Source organism: Pistacia vera, unplaced genomic scaffold (assembly GCF_008641045.1).
Source record: "Pistacia vera cultivar Batoury unplaced genomic scaffold, PisVer_v2 Contig478, whole genome shotgun sequence".
NCBI classification, from domain to species: domain Eukaryota; kingdom Viridiplantae; phylum Streptophyta; class Magnoliopsida; order Sapindales; family Anacardiaceae; genus Pistacia; species Pistacia vera.
This window is the reverse complement of record NW_022196310.1, coordinates 1,116,039-1,135,719: the sequence shown is the minus strand read 5'-3', so window position 1 is coordinate 1,135,719 and position 19,681 is coordinate 1,116,039. Positions and strand designations below refer to the sequence as shown.

Genomic DNA, 19,681 nt, shown 5'->3' with positions numbered 1-19,681 from the left:
GCTGCCAAAATGTTTTAGGATGTATGTAAATATTGGATGAATATTTGATATAATGGTACTTTTTATTTCATCAATGTACGTTTTTTATTATTATTATCTATATGATTGCTTATTTTATTTATTTTTAAATATTAATGCTGGGGAAGAAATAGTGGTAATGCATAGTCCATACTGTTGACTTTGTATTTTATCAAAGAGTAAACGACACATTCCCACTCACGAAATCCCAAGTTTGCAACCTTACTTTCATTTATCCTAGATTCCACTCTTAAAGTAGTACTATAGCAATTTTTAAGTTACAGAGGGTGTTATTTTCATAATGTCTTTAACAAATAAATTAATAAATTACGTTTTAACTTTTAAATCACTAAAATTGTAAAATTAATCATCTTATTTTTAAAATATTTCAATAATACTCTCGGTAATTGCACACTCTCTTGGTTTTTGTTAGATCTAGGTTGTTTTTGATGGTATTGAACCCCCTGGTCACCTCTATCACCTTCTCTATCGTTCGTAGTCTAAAACTCCTCTGGTCCTCGACTCATTGGTCCATCTGATCGTTGGCATTGTAAGGCTTAGGGTTTCGTTGTTCTTCGTTGAATTCTGGTCGATTCCAACGACAAAAATCCAATTGGACATCACCATTGCAACCAACGTCTCCAACTCTACAAAACCCTTATGTCCCCAGCAACTGTTTAGTCATCGTTCATCGGTCGAGAGTTTGTGTTCCTCGCGTTTTTTGGTGAAGTGGTGGATGACAAATGGTGAGTTGTCGTGACTGGGAACGTTAAGGGTTTTGTAGAGGGGAAGATGAGGGTTCGAATGGTGGTGACAAGGGTGATTTTGGGTGGAAGAATCGCCAGAAAAAGGGCAAAAAACGTTGGGGGCAACATTGGCTAACGTGTGTCGGAGCACTATTAGGGGCAGTGATCTGCTAATGTGCGCCTCCTCCTGCAGAATGGCCAATTTACTCCTTAACTGTTATATCCAACAATTTTTCGTCATTTTAAGGATGAGAATCTGGAATAAATGGAACCAAGGGTACCAACTTGTGATTTCATTAAAATATACCTTTCTTTTGTTGCCAGTGTTAGGGAGAACGCTGAACAGAGAACGACAAATAGTGAAACCCTAAGTGATGGAGAATGGCGAACGGCGTGCAATTGGCAAATCAACCTCCAATTTTGCTTAATTTCATCAGTCAAACACACCCCAAGTTCATCATGCAACCGAAACACTAGGAAGAGGACAACGGTGATCGGCGAGCAAATGGGTTCATGGCTGTTAGGGGTTTTGGAGAGGGGAGGATGGGGATTCTGATGGTGGTTTTAGGGTGGTATTTTAAAAGTTTGAGGGTAGGAAAGTGTCCAATAAGCTTTTTTTTTTTTTTTTTTTTGGGGGGGGGGGGGGGGGGGGGGGGGGGGGGGGGGGGGTGGGGGCGCGTTTGGTTGGAAAGTAGTTAACTCATAATTAAAATCTAAATTTAGAATCCCAAACTTTCTAAGCACAATAGTGTTATATAAAATTAACTAACTTTCTAAATTCTCATTTTATTGCAATGTTATCTTCACTTGTGGAAATTGTGTGGTTTAGATAAGTGTAATTTAGACCCATTTGTTTATTAACCCTCCTTTAAGGGATAAAAATATAAAGATCAGATCTCACGTTTTATAATCAACATTTAATTTTACCAAAGCTAACTTAATATAAAGTTAGATGGAAGAGTTTCAAACCTAGTTACAATGCCCTAATTATTAAACTTGAAATATTATTGTTATGTCTAAAAAATCAGGGCTAACATAAGCTTATGTCAACAAGCACTAATCAGAGTTCAGGAAAACTTTGCATCGTCTAGAGTCTACCACTTCGCCCAAGACAGAAAGAATATAGCTATCAAAAACTCATCCGAGTTAAGTTTTGTCTGTGAATGAATTTGGTTTGCACACCTGTCCAAGCCCCATTTAATTGAAGGATATTTCATAAGTTATCAACCAATGGGAGGCTAGGAATGACTTGCACGACACCTACCCACTTGCAGATATGTAATCATTACCTTGGGCAAAGCGGGTATAAATAGGCAAGTCTCCCTCACAAAATCGAGATTAGACATTCTGAATTTAACAAAGAAAATAACAAAGACACCATACGGGAAAAAGATTGGCTTAATATTCTCTTAGAATACCAAGTATTTGTAATTCAATTCGCAGTTCGCGACCTCTTCTAAACTTGGCTAATCACCAAGAACACTCATATAAAGGAAAACTGTAAGGGTGTGGTTGGTTAGGGCTATATGGGGATAAATGTTGTTATCTATATTTTTTTTCCTGAAATTCCTGCATTTGGTTTGAAGGTTAAAAAAGATGACAGTAATTTTTATTTACCAATAGTGAACACTGTGGGTCAACTTTGTGGTAATCAGAGGGTTTAGGGGTGGTTTTTTAACATTACTAGGTGTATCTTATTTTTGTTCCAAATTTGCCATTACATAGCAATCACTTGGGACAGATTTGCCCTTAAATATCTGCCTAATAACAAATATGTCATTTTAGCAGAAATTCCCATTTGTAACCTTATTTAATAATATTTTAGGACAAAAATGCCCTTGAAGTTTGAAAGAACTACACCTATAACTTACCAATTTTTCGAAACCCTAACTGTTCTCATTTCTCTTCTTTGACGATAACAGCAGCGATGACATTGTGTTTGACCTGAGCCCCAGACGACGTCGACCACCACACCCTAGGTTCATCGTCTTCTTTTACTTTGTAACGATTATTATTATGTATCATTGTGGTAATTTTGATTTTTTCAAACTATCGCAGACCATTTCCAACTTCACTATAGTGATTTCCAATGACCACAAGCGGCAGCGCCTTCAAAAGGTTAGGTTTGTACTTCTTTTAATTATAAGTCATTTTGTTATAATGTAATTCAATTTACACCCACGGTTTAGGGTTTAGGACCATTAGATGGACGGTTTAGAAAACAAAATGGACAATGTTAAATCTGAGTTGCTTGCTTCGATCTAAATTGTCATTTTTTTGTTTCTGAATTGTTGTCATGGATTTGTATGATGTTTATCTTCCTTGTCAGTTGCTTTTGGGACTCTGACTTGCTAATAACAGTTGCGTATCTTGTGGTATTCTTGTTAAATGGGTGGAATTAATATAAGCTCTTGTTATTAGGAGTGCTAGTTTTCTATGATAGTAAATTATACTAAAGTTTGGGACTTGATGTTGAAAATGATTGCACAGTGATTGATTCATTTTCACTAACTGAGTATTCCTATTTTAGTTGTTCACTGTTGTATGTTGTACATTATTGACAAAGATTGGTGACAGTTGTTGTGCAGTAACCTCATGTTTTGGGTGTTGTTGAATAAGTTGATGTTGTTGTTTATTCTCCTGTACTTTGGTATAGTTGTTCTTAAGCAATAGTTTGCTTGTTCGTACATGGATTAGGTGAAATAGCCATGCCTCGTTTAACACTAAGCTAGAAGATGCGTTTGGTGCAGTTTTGCATATGCACTTGGACATGCTGGAAAACTTGTTCACCATGTTTCTCTTTCTAGGGTTAGCATTACACCTTAGGAATAGGAATCGATCTAGGCGTTCCATAACCCACGCGGGTGAGTTAATGGGTAGATGTGAGATTAGGAATTTAAATTTACAGACCATGATTTTTGAGACTGATGGAGTTCGTCTCGAGAACTATAGAATGGATAGGAAAGCATTTTCTAAGTTATGTAATTTACTAGAAAGTCATGGAGGGTTAGTTTCAACTAGACATACTAGTATAGAGGAAATGGTAGGTAGTTTCCTTCACATCCTTGCACACCATGTCAAGTACAGGGTTATGAAGAGACAAATATCTAGATCAGGTGAGACAGTTTCACGCTGTGTTAACAACTATGTTGAAATTGCATTTCGTTTTGTTTAAAAAACCGGAGCCAATACCAGAGAATTCAACTAATGAACACTGGAGATGGTTCAAGGTAGATATTTTCCCAACGACTACATATAATTTACATAAAATTCTGATTTGGACATTATCCAGTAACTGCCTTAATGTTTTCTTATTTTTGTGTTGTTAGAATTGCTTGGGTGCACTAGACGGAATGTACATCAGGGTTCACATCGACGTTGGTGATAAATCGAGGTATCGAACACGAAAGGGTGAAATTGCAATGAATGTGCTTGGTGTTTGCACACCCAACATGCAATTTATTTATGTTCTCCCCAAGTGAGAAGGTTTGGCTACAGATGGTAGAGTGCTAAGGGATGCCATTAGTAGGAGAAATGGCTTAAAGGTCCCTAAAGATACATCTTCAATCAAATTCACTTGTACATGTTAGGATAAAGTGACATAGTATATGTTTATATGGATTCTGACATTGTGTTTTTTCATGATAGGGTGTTATTACTTATGTGATGCTCAATACACCAATGGAGAAGGGTTCTTAGCCCCATATAAGGGCCAATTATACCATTTGAACAACTTGAGGCAAGGCCAGCAACCGAGAACAGCCTAAGAATATTTCAACATAAAACACTCTCAGGCAAGGAATTGTATCTAGAGGTGTTTCGGAATACTTAAGAATAGATGTGGTATTTTGAGAGATGCATCCTTCTACCCCATCAAAACCCAATGTCGAATAATTTATGCCTGTTGCCTGCTTCATAATTTCATTAGGAGTGAAATGACAGTAGAGTGAAGTTGCAAATACCCAAGATGACGACGATGCCAAGGGTGACATAATACGGCACGTTGAGACAAGCCCCACTTGGATTGTGTAGAGAGATAATTTAACGCAAGAAATGTTGAATTGTAACGCCCCACTTGAGGTACGTACTTAAGATTTGCTGTTTTGCTTAAATATTTATTGATTCAGCTTTAATTGAGATTGTATGTTGAGTTGGTTGAGTGTTTACCTTGAAATTGGGTGAGATTTGAGGAATTTTAGAATTTCAGTCTTCGCCGGGGCGAAGGGTAGTCTTCGCCGCAGCGACGTTGGCTTTGAGTAAGGTGGTGTAGGCTCTGTCTTTCTTCGCCGCGGCGACGAGCCGACTAAAATGTGTATTGAGATTTCTAGATATTTTTCCATAAGGGTTAAATGACCATTCTACCCCTAATTAGCAGGAAAAGTGGGGAGTAAAATGTAAGGAAATTTCATGGAGAATGGGTTAGTATGGGGGTGTGAGTGTAATGAATCAAAGGATATAGATAGAATTTTCAAAGAAGATCAAGGGCAAAGTTGGGAAGTGTTGATTTTCTCATGAGATAAAAAGGGCTAAGTGTAATAAACCCTCCATTTCATTCTTCTCCACCGCCATATCCATTCTCTCAATTCTCTCCATTTTGCTTTCAATTGTTCCAAGATTTCTAAGGGATTTAAGAGAACTTTTAGGTAATTTTGAGTAGAGATTTCATCTAAAGCATCCTAAGGTAAGGATTCTTGCTTTAGATGTGAGTTTGCTTATAATTATATTGAAGTCTTATTTGGTTGTTATTGCTATTGTTGTTGTTTTGAGTTGTAAAGAGAAGACAAGACAACAAGGGAAAGGAAAAGTGCTAGAGAAATCACTTTTTCACAAGGTAAGTAAATTCAACCAAGTTGAGATTTGAATAAGTTTTTGAGTAGAAATTGAGTAGAGATATATGCATGTATGAGTATGTATTGTGCTTGTTGAAAAATTGAGTTGAGATGAGATTCTATTTTGAGGTGGTTGGATATACTTTATGTATGAGAAGTGTTTGAATGTGTATTGAGAAGTGGAAATTGAGTTGAAGTTTGGGAGATGTTGTGTAAACCTATTTGGAAGTGTTTTCCTTGACAAGGTTTATAGTTATTTGAGGGAGTTTTCTCTCAATTTTGGATGGCTAGAGAATGTAGTAGAGTAGAAATTATAGTAGAGATTTTGTATGCACATGAATTGTTTGATGAAATGCCTAAGAAAAAAGTGAGCATGAATTGTGAACCTTAATTCTTGTAACATTTCATATTGGCATTTCCTAAGTGCATCAATGAGCATAAACCACCCATGTGCATTAGTTGTGCATTGAGTAATAGCTTGAGAGAGAGTAGAGATTTTTTAGTATAATTTTCACTATTAGTTTTAGTTTGAGAAAGAGTAGAGAATGTTGAGAATAAGCTTCTCTATTAGTAAAGAGAAAGAGAATTTGAGCACTAGAGAACAAAGAGAAAGTAGTGCTAATAAAGAGAATAGAGTAGGTTGTGCAATGGGGAACCTGTGAGTAAGGGTAGAGTATTCCCGCATGTACGCCGCATTGAGAGAGCGGCATGAGTATAAGAGAGAGAAGTGGTGTAGCCCGTGAGAGTGCATGCGGATGAGGGCTATACCCGAGAGTGCCCGAGAGATAGATTATATACTCACATGGCCAAAGGTTCCGAATCCATGCATAACCGAGTCCGATCAGCTAGAATGCGTACAAGTCACGTAGAGTGGGAGTGAGTCCCAGCCGTGCCTCCGGTCAGATGGGGCCGTGACTTACTAAAGAGAGTTAGTAGAAAAGAGTTACGAGAAAGAGAAAATAGAGAGATTATAAAAGAGAGAGTAAATGAGAATTGTAAAGAAAGAATCAGAGAGAGAGTTGCGGGGACAGATGAGTAGAGGATTTACTTACTGAGCCTTAGTTGTGCTCACCCCGTTGTTTTCTATGTTTTTGCAGGACCTAGTTGAGGACACAGTCGAATGGGCGTCGGCAAGCAAAGGGAAATGGCTACACTGTCCACCCTGCCTTTGATGTTTTTGTACATGATACAACTTTTGTATAAAGAATGTATATGTTTAATAAAAGAAAAATTTGGGCCCAACTTTTATGTTATTTTACATGTATTCCACTATGCATATTTTATGAAAATACGAGTAGAAAGCTGTCGTTATAGTTCAATAGTTGGATGACATCACGCAATGCGAAGTGTAGTGTTAATATAGGGAGAAATATGTACTATTTTGTCATTGTCAATCGGGTTTGATGTAATTTGGTGCAAAACATTTGCTATGTGCTTTTCTGAAACTTTATGTCTGCAGTTGCTACATTCATTATGTTTATGTGAAATTGTTTGATGCCTGGTTGGATGTTAAATTGTAGTTTATTACTTATTGTATCACATATTTTATATTGTTGTCAAATTTTTATACATCCAACCTTTTCCATGCTATCCTTTTTGTGTTTGTTCAACTATGTTTTGTCAGAATAGCTAACGTTGTCATCTACTTCTAACTGCATAATGGATAGGTCAGCATCAGGAATCGAAAGTGGCAATAAAAGCTTGTCCATGTCTGAGCCAAGCATCACCCGAAAAGGGAAGGGCAAAGCCAAGGCTGGTAAGAGCAAAAGGTAATGGACAAAAGCTGAGGACTTCAATCTGGTTAACTGCCATGTGAAACTGAGGGAGAGTGTCCATTGGAGGGCCAAAAATGGGCAATTTAAAGTTGGCTTTTACGACCAGTTAGAGAAAATGATGCCCCAAAGGTTACCTGGACATGGGCTGAAGGCTTACCACACATAGAGTCTAGGTATAAGCTGCTGAGGCGCCAATACAATGTCATCAATGATATGGTTGAACATGGCAACATATTTAGCTGCAATGACAAGAAGTGCATCATTGCGTCGTTGGATGTCTTCGACGACTGGGTTAAAGTAAGTGCTCTGTGGTTGTAGCTCATTTACATGTTTTCAATTGAAGTTTAGACATGCAATGCTTTTGATTACCTTATTAACATCTTTCTGACCAAGTTTATTATTTATTCTTTGCAGAGTCAGCCTAAAGCAAAAGGGCTGCATCACAAACCATTTCCCCCTATGACAAGTTAGTGTTCGTTTTCAAGAAAGACCGTGCACCTGGCATGAATGTTGAGACCCCCGCCGATGCGGTTGAGGAATTGGAGAAAGATACTGTTGACATCCATGATGTTGACATGGATGGCGATGTTGAGATAGAGGTGGAAAGCCATAGTAATGCCCCGGTGAAGGAAGATGTGGCTGCGTCTACATGCCAGACAACCACTACTAGCCATAGTAGAAGGGCAGTCCATAGTAGCAAAAGGAAAGTAAGGGATGAGGGCCTACACAGTTTCATGTAACAAATGGGCATGTTTGGTAAAGCTGTTCAAAGATCCCGTGAAGAAATGAAGGACATTGCCTCGTAATTCAAACGATTTTCTTTGGAGAAAGATAGGAGGGGGATGTTGTTCAATGCTATTTTCAAATTGGATGGGTTTACATTGGATTAGATGCTGGAGGCTGGTGAGTCAATCGCCAAGGAACCCATAAAATGGAGTTTTTCTTTGGGCTGCCAATGGATGTTAGGTGAGAGTATGTGAGGAAGCAGCTATCTGAAAGTAATGTGTATCGTCCATCGTTTGATCATTTAGATTAAATTAAAGTTAGCTTATTTTGATTTGTGCAATGATGTGTTATTTTAGCAAACTTAGCTGTCTAAGTTAATGTTATCCATTGCATAAATATGGTAGTTTTTTGCTATATTGGGGGGGATGCTGGGTATTTTGCATTGTAAAAATGGTAGATGTATTTCCAATTAGCTTGCCCGTGGTAGTGCATTGTCTCTTCACTTAACCGTACCTTGCTGGGGGTATATTTTGCTATGTAACTAACCTGTTTTTGTAAACACAACTTATCTAAGTTAATGTATGGAAATGGTGTTCATGTGTGATTGACATTAGTGAAGTTGCGTATCTCATATTTATGTTATCACTACTTTATTAATGATAGCGCATAGTCTTTTGCACCAATAGTTGTTTAAGAGATTGCAAGGTATAATAAAAATGATTCTGGACTATTATTCCATAACACCTATCACGAAGAACTGAAATTGACTAGCTGTGTTTTTTTTTGTACAATTTCAGGGGGAATTGCAACAAGACCGTTTAACCGAGCAAGGACTACAACCCAACCCCCCCCCCCCCCCCCCCCCCCCCCCGGCCCGAGGGGGACGGATGGAGTTGCAGAAGTCAGACGTTCGGTGTGCGCTGAGAGAACTTATGAATGCAATAGTATAGGTAACTTAGATTATTAAATTGCCCTATTAAATTGCAGCTGAAGTGTTAACACTTTGTATTTGCTTGATAGGTGTTAAACCTCCACGACGTGCGAGTCAGTGAATTGCCACCAATAGAGAGCATGGAACGTTGAGCAGTAGTATGTTCGACTGACACCTTGGGTATGCTTCTCTTCTTCATCCGAAACTTGTTGACCTGATGCACTTTTTTATATGTGTTTATACATTAGGTTATGACAGGAAATTGGGGAAAGGTTGGGTAGATGTTAACATTTCAGATTTCAAGTGCCTTGATTCCATGTAGTTTTATTTGTACTCATGGGCATAAGGTGTTGAGATGGGTTCAAGAGGAGGATATACTGCAAAAGAAATATGTATTCATTCCTATTGTACTCTAGTTAGTTAATGTGCACTGTATTTACATGTTGTCACCTTGTGACTTCTGTATTTAGAGGAGGCTAACACATTGCGTTTCTATGTGGGTAGGGGTCATTGGAGTCTGCTGATCCTATGCAACTGTGGGAGAAAAACATGTTCAGGACCCAACACTAGCTGCATGTTATTTTTGGATTCCCTTAGATCGGCATGCCCTATTTTGAAACCTTGATAAGAAAGTAAGATCTCTTAAAACCTAAACCTCTTTCTAGTCTAGATCTATGTTTATCCACAGTTAAGCTGTTTGAGTTGTTTTGAATGAATTACATTTCCCAACTTGTTTAACAGGTTTGTCCGCGATGTTTATGAAAACCAAAAAATGACATAGAAGATGCACAAGCTTGCTGAAATACCTCTCCTATTGCCGAAGGTCATTACTATGGCCTTAAACTAAACTGAAATATCGGTTATGTATTACCATATAACTGTACGTTCACTGAGTTAATGACTCCAATTCAATGCAGGTTCCCCAGCAGAGAAACCAAATGGACTGTGGGTATTTTGTCCTTTACTATATACTAAAGTTCGTGGAAGCAGCCCCATCATGTTTTTCTATAACTGAAGGGTACCCTTACTTTGTAAGTGCAACAACATTGGGAAAATACTGACATTTGTTTATTAAAATGCGCAAAGTACACATGCAGTTGGTTTTTTAATTTATTTTCTAACTCATTTATTCCACTTTTCTTAACATAGATGAAGGAGGACTAGTTTGGTAGAGATGAATTTCAATCCTTCCATGACAAAAGTGTAGTTGGACGTTGCATAGAGAAAGCTGTTCTTGACATTTGTGCTGTCAATTGGTTACGTACGGGATATACAGGAAAATTATTGTACAATCTTTAACAAGTCTTCTACACTACCATTTATAGGACTGTTTGCACCCAATGAGCTAGGATAAATCAACAATCAGACTTTGGTAGAATTGAGAGATGTGTAACAGTGATGTACTATTATGTAAAACGTTAACAAATAGACTAATTAATTTCATTATAATATAGCCCGAAACCTGTCAGTCGGGTTGTTCTGAATTCAGAGTTGTAAATAATATGTACATTCCGAAAACTTATGATTTTCTATTAAACTAACATTTTCATTTGCATCAACCTGATGCCTGGGTGAATTTTATGGTTTATGAACTTCATGTAATGTCATGTTGATGTGTGATTAGTTTGACTATGGGTTGAAGTGGGGTGTGAATGTGTGATACATGCATATTTTGTGTGTGTTTGGGAATCTTGGCAGGGTTGCTTCCATTTGAATGGCGAAGTTGTAGTTGGGAGAGCATGAGATTGTTGGTGTTTTTTTGCAAGTGGCGGTGTTTATTGGAAGTGTGTTCACTGGTGTATTTGTTGTGAGGGTTCACTGGTGTAATTTTTTGCAAGTGGCGGAGCAATTTTTGTGCAGTGTTGTTTTCGTTGTGCTGGTTGGATGAGGCTGATGCTATTGGTTATTTTGTCTCTATTTTGTTTCTTGTTAAATAAGCATGGGCTTAAGTTTTATGCATGTTGGCGTGCTAGATTTGGTGCAACGGCATGTCTGATGAAGGGGTGAGTGTTGATTTGTGTAGGTGCATGGTGTTCGTGTGCTGCTGGTTCGTGGACTGCTAGGTGTAGGGGGTGCAGATGGGTTGCTTGTTTCTGTCTTGGGGAGTGGACGTTGCCTAGGCCATATGTTAGAACCACCCAAAAGTGGCAGGTGTGTATTGGGTGGTGATTGGCAGTGATTGTAGGATTTTTTGCCTTGGCAATGGTTTTCATTTTTCTGGAAAAAACCAGTTGCCAAAACAAAATCAATTTATTATTGTAATTTACATTTTCATTTCGTAACTTAGCTATAATTTGGATAAATACTGTGCCCAAGTCCAAGGATGAGTTGTTTAGATGGAATTTTACACTTTTCAACCAAACAAATTAATAATTGATATCTAGTAATCTTACATACATAAGGGCATTTTAGTAAAATAATATATCAATAATATATAATTACCATCAACCAAACACCTTAATCATTTTTACAGCTTTGACAAACCAAACACAATAATAATTTATTCACAGTAATCTTTACCAGTAATCTTACTAATCTATATATACGGTAATCTATGTTTTGAGATAATACAACAATCCATAAACCAAACGCACCCTAGATGTAGGAATCGCTTTAAGCATCCAAACCATTATAAAACTTTCATCGTCTCATTTACTTTTAAGTTTCTGCATGCTATTGTGAAAACAGTGACCCTTAATCCACTCTCATAATCAATCACATGTAACTTTTAAGACCTTCTTAATACTTTGCATGCGCAAGGTCGTTGATGTCAAAATCAAATATCAATAATCAGTGGCATATCCAATGAATGATGAGTGGGGACCACAGTCCCCACTTAATTTTTAAAAAATTTCAGATTTTATAATTATTTAAATTTTGCCCCTATAAAACTTTGAGATTTTGGAAATGGAATGACCCCATAGTAAGTTTGGATTTTGTTTTTGTAAAACCCCATTTTTAATCCTAATATATATATTTAATATTTTTTGTGATTTTTATTTTTATCCAAGGGGATCTGTTAGTTTTTTAAAGTTTTATTAGGAATGAATATGAAAGGAATAAGAGCTGTTGGGTTTGCATGTAATTGAGGGGAGAAATCTCGGTATTTTTACAACATAAAGCTGATGTGGTGGGTTCATGGTGATAAGAAGAGAATTTTGGGGCAGTTTAATAATTCAAAGAAGTTGTTTTATACATAAACTGGGTTATTCGCCCAAAATGAAGAAGAAGAGAGAAAAACTCATAAAGAAGAAAGGAAGAAGAAGCAAAGGAAAAGGAAAAAGAGAAGAGAGGGAAGAATGAGTTTGGCCAGTTTTATCCATATGATTTTTATGCACTTGAGTTGATGGTACTTGAGAATCAGGCTGAGACTTATGTTATTGACATGCGTTCTTGTGATAAATTTGTTGAGTTACAAAGAATTGATGAAAAAAAGTATGGTTTTAATTTTTTTCTTTTTTTTTATCCCGTAGAGTAAAAATTCTGGATCCGCCACTGTCAACAATTATTTTTTCTTCAAATTGATAGAAAGTTATCAATTTATTAGATATATTTTAACAATTAATTACATTAATCATCTGCCAATGAATTTCATTGACATGTTTATTCTTTACCTTCCATTTATAGATTCCAATATTAGTCTTATTTTCTTTCTTTCTTATCTTAACCATTGTAAATAAATTTTGACATAATTATTAAAAATCCTTTAAAAAAAAAAGTTATAAGTGTGAATCTCTTGAGTTCTTTGTTTGTTATAATCTATAAAATATAAAGAGCAATCAAATTATGCCTTCAATCTCAGTAATGTTTTCTCTATCCATTATGATTTTTTATTCTCGTTTTAGAAACTTTTTTTATTAATAGTCCATTAATGCTTAGAATTCCGAATAATTTAAAACTCCATTAAAGGTTAGATAGGGAGAAGATAAATGCTTTTTGAAATATAATATGAAACTTACAAAGAGATATAATGGGCTCAAATAACACTGTTTTTACCGATAAGATTATGGTAGGCCTGAGGCCTGTGTAGGTTCAGCCTAAATGAACTACCTTACTATCCAAATCGATCAAATTTACAAGCACTTATCTTGCGGATTCTGCGGCGGTCAGTGTTAATCTGTTATTGACTTTCAACTTTGGGTATATTATAAGTGGAAGTATAAAATATTTATCACAACTTTGGGTTAGTGGATGACGAAGGAATAAGTTGAAAAGAAAAACTTGTCTTGAGCTTAATGTCAGCAGAGTTGCTGATTAAAAATTTAGGTTGACGACAATATTTAGTGGTTTATACTATGAGTTCAAAAAATTGGACGAATGAGTCATATATAAAGTATCCCAACACTAAGAGGTTGGTTTTGGTGGTCAAAGAGGTTTGCTCTCTTCTTTGAATTTTTGAGTTCAAACTTTAGGGCCACCTATCATAATAATATTGTGGCTTATTTGATTATTTGGGTTTGTAAAGTATTTAATTTAATAGACCTCGGAGATTAATTGAGGTGCACGTAAGTTAGCTCAAACAACTCAATTACAAAAAAAAAAAAGTCCCCTTTTAGTTTCATGGTATTTATATTAAAAAATTAGGGAGACTTTCATTGAATCATTTATGGTTTTAAAAACACTTTTTCTATGGGGACTTTCATTGAATCATTAATCCCATCATCATTTATGGGTTGATTTTATTTTTTGATTGAATTTGAAGTCACTTAAGGCATCAACCATCCCATAATACCGTTTCCTTAATTTATAAAGCAACTCTCACGGTTCCAAAAGTTTATGTGCATAATAACTTAAATTTTATAAGAAATTTGACACTTACATAAATGACAACCTTGTTTTTTCTAGTTAGCAATTATAAAAGGCTTTGAATTCTTCTATATAATCTAGCTAAAAAACAAGATATATGCTCTATAGTGGTCATTTAGTAGCTTATATTTGAATCATGATCCTTTTTTGATATGAATTTTTACCTTACCAAATCAAAATTTGTTATGGGTAGTTACAAAATAGGATCATAATAGACAAATATATATGAACCACAAATAAATGAAAATGCACAAATATCGCTCATATAAGAAGAGGTGTCGTAATTCCAAGCACGAGGAAGAAAAACCGTCACGTCGTTTATGTGTAATGTGCATAATTTATGTGGCAAATGGAGATGACTATTCTTGTCATAATTTGGCTCAAGGCATGCTAAGGTATCAAATTTTTTTTTTTTTTTTTTTTTAATAACCGGTGTGTTTGGACCAACTTACGTACACCTCAATTAATTCTTAAAGTCTATTGAATATCTTATAAACTCAATACTTCAAGTAATAACCACAAATGTGATAAGTGACTTTAAGGTGGTTTGAACACAAAAAGTTAATGAAAGGAACAAACCTTCTTGATCACTCAACTAAGGCGTTTGGTTCAGGAATGTTAGATTACTAGGAATGTTGGATTACTGGAAAGATAGATTACTTTGGAAGATTACTAGAAATCTTTAAGAAAATATGTTTGGTTAGTTGGTAGGTATGTTATATTAATATGTTTGGTTATGGGGAATAAATTGGTGGGTATGTTATTTAAATTACTAAATTGTCCTCCTTTTAAATATTAATATAATATTATTTTTATTATTAATTTTTGAATAATTTCTTTTAACCCCCAATATTTCAGATTTAGCTAAAACACCCCTGCTTATATAAAATTTTAATTTATGACGAAATCACCCCCACCTCCTGCCGCCGCCTGCCGCCACCACGAACCACCGCTGGAAAATCGCCGGAGTCCCTAAAAAAGAAGAAAATTCTGTGGGAGGCTTCGATATGGCCGTTTCCGGCCATGTCCGTGGCCATTAACGGCCAGATCTGGTCCAGACCTGGCCGTTAATGGCCAGATTTGGCTTGATATGGTCGTTTTCGGCCATCAATATGGCCGGAAACGGCCATAGCAAAGCCTCCCAGAGCCTCCCACAGAATTTTCTTCTTTTTTAGGGACTCCGGCGATTTTTCGGCGGTGGTCTGTGGTGGTTGGCCCACTGTCGGCGGTGGTGGCTGGGTGGCAGTGGTATCTGTAAATAATTTTAAATATAAGGGCATTATTGTCCAAAATTTTAATTAAACAAGGGTAAAATTGAAATAGGATATTAATGTAAATTTGTTTTAAAGTAGGGGTATTATTGTCCAAAATTTTTATTAATAAGGGATAAAATTGTAACAAAAAAAGATAACCCTGGTAATCTCAGAATACCTAAGAAAATGGAGGTAATCAGATTACCTCAGATATTACCAATAGTAACTACTATTGGTATTTGAAAATTACTGGTATCTTATATTACTTGACAANTTACATGTAAATGTAGTCATCTATTATCTTGCATTTTTTTTCCTTGTTAATTTCAAATTTTTAAATCTAAACTAAATCTCGCTCCACCTCGGGGTGAGTGAGATTGTCTCTATACCCCGTTTGTACGATACCAAAAGATTTAATCAGTTAAACTAACTAGTATACTCATAGTGATCTGCAATGTGAGTGCAAATAGCTATGGTAATTCCTTTGCTTAATAGATTTTTTACTAATTTACATCTGTAATGGTAGTTTTTTTACTATTATTTCTGGTTTTATAACTAGAGTTTATAGTTCCAGTGGAGTCTTTGTTGCTGTGCATGCCATGAGTAGGAATTAAAAATAATTCCTTGAGAATGGTCTAATGAGAAATGCTATTTTAATAGTTGTTGTCTGAGAAATGTTTCTTTTCACAATAAAAAAGAGTTTAGAGAATAGTTGCCGGCAGTTCATATGTATAAAATATAACCTCAACTGAAAGCAAATCTCTTTTCTCCTTCATCATCCACATCATTAACATAAATAGATAGCTGATAGAATCTTGCGATGAACACAAGATATCCTGTCAGAGTCAAGTACAAATAGTTAGGCTCCCAAAATATTACTTTTGTTTAAGTTAGGTCACTGATCTCATCTTCGATTCGTTTCAGTTTTCTTGATCACTGATCTCTACTTTGCGGTTGCGTAAGTAATAAAATAATGGATGGATTTATAGGCATTCGTAATGAGTACAGATGGACTTTGTCGCCGAAATTGCTACTTTAATCATACTTTTGTACTGTCACGGGAACAATCGTATGTATATAGTATGGTTCAAGCTATTTTTAGCATCACTTTGAGAGAAATATGCATTATTAATTCATTATCTCTGTAGTTGCACAGCTTTGAGGTTATGGATTTGGATTGGAACGAAGTACCTTTTCTTTGGAAAGCTAGTGATTAATATACTTGGTATGGTCATGCGTGAATCTAAAATTTGAATTTAAAAGGAAGACATCACTGTAGAGCCATATGGCTTGTTAGACATTGAAGGTTTTTGTCTGATGGGCTTTCTTCTCTTTTTCAGTTATGCATGGTGGAACTGATTCTTTGAATTTTTCTAGTGTGGCACTTCGGTACTTTTTGACATCTCGTAAATGGAAAATTTTGAGTAATATAGGATCATCACTGTTCTTTAATTATATATAGGGTCTAATTAAATGATCGTATTTAATGTTGAAACGTTTGTAGTACAGCTATCTCTGTTTGTCTTTGGGTGATTCATGATGTTAATCCATTCTTATTTCTATTTGTGTTCATGACTATCCTTAAGATTGAATTTATGTATTAAACTTAAAAGATGTTTTTAACATTATATTAGAGAGATCTTGAAACACTCCCAAGATATGCCCCTTCTTTATATGTGGCAATAAATCATCTTTTCCATATTAAAATTCTTTCATCCCTTTAGTGGGGTATTTGGGTGGAGAACGCTTGTTTGATAAATTAAATATTTAAGTCTTGTTTGACTGTGCGAACCGTGCACCTTGTCTTCTCATTGTTTGTTAGTAAAAAAAATTATATTTTTGTATCTCACTGTGGACATGCAGCAATTTTTTCTTTTACTTGATGTAATTGATTTTAATTTTATGTGGATATCTCTAGAATTTGAAGTGCATGCAATGCAAGTAAAAAAATTATATTTATGAAGGTTTTTGTCTATGATGTTAGATTTCTGAGGTTTGTTTGATATTTATTTCCAGATCTTTTGCTCATTTATGGGACGGCAATGCTTAGTGTGCAATTTTAATTTCTGTTTATTTAAAAATCTTCTTCCGCCCATGTTTCTTGACATCCTTAAAAAACCTATTGCTCTAATTTTTTTTTTTTTTTTTTTTTTTAATTTATTATTCCCATTAAGGTTTATGGTTTGTGTGGATGACATTATCTTCGCCAAGTCTATAGCACTGCAACTATATTATAGAGAAATATTTATGTGAATGGTTTTTCCCATTGCTAGTCAGTGTAGTTTATTGATTACTGCTGATCATGATTCATACCTATATACCCAGAGACAGCTGACGATCCTTGCAACTTTTTATGGAGTATTAGCCTTAGACTATGTTATTATTCATCATCATTTTAAATTTTAGATTAATTTTGGACGACTTAGGAGTGCTGGACGAAAATGGCCTTTTTGATTAATCTCTAACATGTATGTTTGCACTGTAAGGTATGCTTATCATTTTTCTCTTTGCGCTATAAAATTTAAGAATTGCTCATGATCTTTGTCTGCATGTGAATTAGAGGGTCTTTACAAGCCAATATGTTTGACAGGATCATCTGACATAATCTTTCTAGCTACTGGACGCAAGGTTTTTACTTTAATCGGTGATTAGGTGGTTTTCCTTGACTTGTTTTGTCTGTTATTTACCTTAATTGTGTGGGTCAAAAATAGATTGAACTTGTGTTTCTCAGAGAATCAATTAGAATGAGATATCTAGGGTTCTGTTACTTGGTTTAAGATTCTGAATACTCTGGTTATGCTTAGCAGAGGGGCTGAATTTGCCTTTGAAATTGCACGAACATATATATATATATATATATAGGTGATGTCCAATCTAGCGAGTTGTGTGTCTCAATTTCTCTACTTTTTAGTCCTTCAATTTCCGATGCATTGGCGATTTTGTCTTAGCAAAAATGTGCAAAGGTCAAATCTGTAAATAATATTTATAAAAAATATTAGGTCTCAGGTCTCACCTCTCTCTGAGGTCTCAACTCTTAATTTATTCTTCTTTATCATTATTGTAAATTCACTTCTGCTCTATAACATTTTTTTATTAAAAGTGTTACGCTCTCGAATGTATTTTATGCTCAAGTGCTCTTTTTTCATGTCAGATGGGTACCATGTATTGTTAGGCTATAATGTTAAGTGTAAAAGGAATTGTATTTTATGTTCAAGTGCTCTTTATTTATGTTAGATGGGTACTATCTGTTGTTAAGCTATAATGTTGAGTGTAAAGGGAATTGTAAGGCTACTTTTTTTTTTGTTTGGTGTTTTGTTGATTTGAAATCAATGTTTACTTTGTGTCTGTGATTTGATTGTTTGGTGTTATATTTGATACTGTCAATTCCCTTACACTCAATATTATAGTTTAACAACATATGGTATCCATCTGACATGAAGAAAGAGTATTTGAGCATAAAATACAATTCTCTTTACACTCAGTATTATAGCCTAACAATACATAATAGCATAACATTTTAATAAAGAAATATTGTAGAGCAGAATTGTTTAACAATAATAAGAAAATAATAATAATAAGAAAAATATATTAAGAGTTGAAACTTCAATTATGTGTTCAATGATACATATGAGACATGAGTTATGTTATTAAAATTATATAATAATTAAAAAACTTAGAGAGGTGAGACTTGATATTTTTTAGAAAATGTTATTTACATGTTTGAAACAAGATCATTAATGCATCGGAAATCGAAGGATTACAGTAGAAAAATAGAGGTATGCTGGGTGATGACAAAATTGTGGTCCTGAATTTCATGAATATGGAAATTTAGCCAACGTGGGCCATGCTCTTGCATGGTGATTTCCTTGCTACCAACATAAAAGGAAAACGGTAAATATAAATGTTAGGCTGTTTGAAAGAAAAATCATAGACAACTCAATGCCCTCGTTTATAATTAGATGTATTCTGGGGGGGCCATTTAATTTAATGAAAAATGGAAACCTCCCGCGGTTATCGCTGCAGTTAGCTGCCATATCAACATTAAGACTCCCTGATCCTTCCTGCTTCAATTTTAAAGTCTCGCTCTCTCTCTGACCGAATTAGGGTTACTCACTTTAAGTAGTGGTTTCTAGCCGTAAGTGAATCACAGTCACTCCTTTCTCTGTGTGTTTGGTTCTATAGTCTTATGGATAATGTAACTAATAAATTAGCTGATTTAAGTGCGTGAAGTTGTAATATTTGGTAAAAAGATGCATTTTTCTCGAGAACTGAACCCCAAAACATTTTCTTTGTTTTTTGTGTCAAGTTTTCTTTTCCAACGTTGAAGAAGGGTGTGGGTGGGGTGTGTACGTGGATTGGCTTAGCTGTTTTGGTGACAGAGATTGGGAAGATGAAAAGTAGTGCGTGCCTTGCGGGTTACCTCTTTCTATCATCAGTCAAACACTCGACAGTAAACTCTGCGTGGCGTATGATAGCCGTACCCTCCACTTCTGACTCTGATTCGACCTAACGGACCTCCAGAATATTTTTCTTTGCCGCCACTCTCACGCACCCCCACGCTCTCTCTTCATCTATCATACACGCTTTCTTTAAAATA

At 35.5% G+C, this 19,681-nt stretch overlaps 1 protein-coding gene across 1 annotated transcript in view; it reads left to right on the top strand.

Moving 5' to 3' along the window:
- LOC116146487 (homeobox protein knotted-1-like 6) overlaps window positions 1-19,681 on the top strand; it is a 28,276-nt gene that overhangs the window by 7,642 nt on the left and 953 nt on the right. The window lies entirely within an intron of this gene.